The following is a 1,327-nucleotide window of genomic DNA, read 5'->3' on the forward strand; positions in this document are numbered from 1 at the left end:
ATTCAGGTGGTTGCGAAAAACGGCTCACGCACGCATATTTTCACGGGTCCGTGATGACGGACCCTCGCGGTCGTCGGTGGATTACGACTCGAGAAAATTGTTTGGCTTTCTATTAGCAGAGCATTTGATTCCTCAGTCTACGACTGGTACAAAAAACGTTTCCTCCGCGGCGCCCTCCTCGGACGCCGCACTCCAATCAAAAAAAGGGTTTGATGACTCACCGGTTTGTTTGGGCTTACTGACCCAGTCGATGACCTGCCGTTGGGGTCGACGCTCCCGGCTTGTTGGCGTCCGGTGATTGTTTCTTAATGAAGCGCTGCACGATGGCGGTTGCTTGCCGGCGGTTTGACGGACTGGCTGGTGGATTTCGTCCACGTGGAGGTCCCCTGGCCTTCCCTCGGACTAATATGTTGACGGATCGGTCCGCTTCCGACCAATTGACGGTTGTCGGGGATTTTCAGTCCGTTGGGGATAAGCGTCGCGCTTGGGTGCGAAAAGAATCTGCGGGCGGGAAAATCAAGCCAATCTGGCTACACAAAACATATGAGCACAAACACATTTAGCACACTTTAGAGCAACAAACTTTACTTTCACAAGGTTTTCTTCGCCTACTCTCGCACACAAAATCTTTACGCACACTTTCTGCCTAATTGCTAAGGAATGAACAATTAATAATTAACTAATTACATTTAAAGTCACAGTAACACATACTTCCGAACAATTGAAATAATTACTAGCAAACGCGGACACTTCCAACTCATTAGCTGATCACGGACGAAATGATTGAGTCCGTGAATCCTCAGCTCAAGGATGGTGGGCTCGGACATAACCGGAAACACGTCATTTCCCGACCCCCGAAAGTTGTGCTGCTTTCCCTCTCCCACCTTATCCGAAAAACAAATGGCCTCGACCTTGGAGAGCTTGGCTAATTGATAGTGCCCGTTTGCCTACGTCAAGGGACAATTATGTACATTAATTGGCGATTGAAAGATGTAACTGCTTACAATCTACCTTATTTACAAAAACTATATACAAATTTCTACACAATATTCCTGACTGCTACAAACATTCACTCGCTGTCGATCTTCTCTAACCTACGACTATTGTCTGAGTCACACAGCGCTTCAGAGAGTTGCATTGATCATAGGCCTTGGAATCGTTCTCAACAGCAAGTTTCGTTTCACTGAACATGTCTCAGTTGCCATCGCTGTGGCAAGCGCTATGCTAGGATTCTTGCGGCGTAACACAGCACAGTTCGATGATGTCCATGCGGTCAAAACGCTTTATTGTGCACTAATTCTTATCATACTCGAGTGTAGAGTACACA

General features: G+C 47.1%; 1 long non-coding RNA gene across 1 annotated transcript; it reads right to left on the reverse strand.

Moving 5' to 3' along the window:
- Nucleotides 1-216: 216 nt before the first annotated feature.
- On the reverse strand, nt 217-774 carry LOC134215653 (uncharacterized). Its single transcript, XR_009980258.1, has 3 exons — nt 712-774; nt 589-653; nt 217-526 (listed from the first exon to the last, which is right to left on the reverse strand). It is a non-coding gene; the product is annotated as an uncharacterized LOC134215653 (long non-coding RNA).
- Nucleotides 775-1,327: the final 553 nt, after the last annotated feature.

This window comes from Armigeres subalbatus, chromosome 2, assembly GCF_024139115.2.
Source record: "Armigeres subalbatus isolate Guangzhou_Male chromosome 2, GZ_Asu_2, whole genome shotgun sequence".
NCBI classification, from domain to species: Eukaryota; Metazoa; Arthropoda; class Insecta; order Diptera; family Culicidae; genus Armigeres; species Armigeres subalbatus.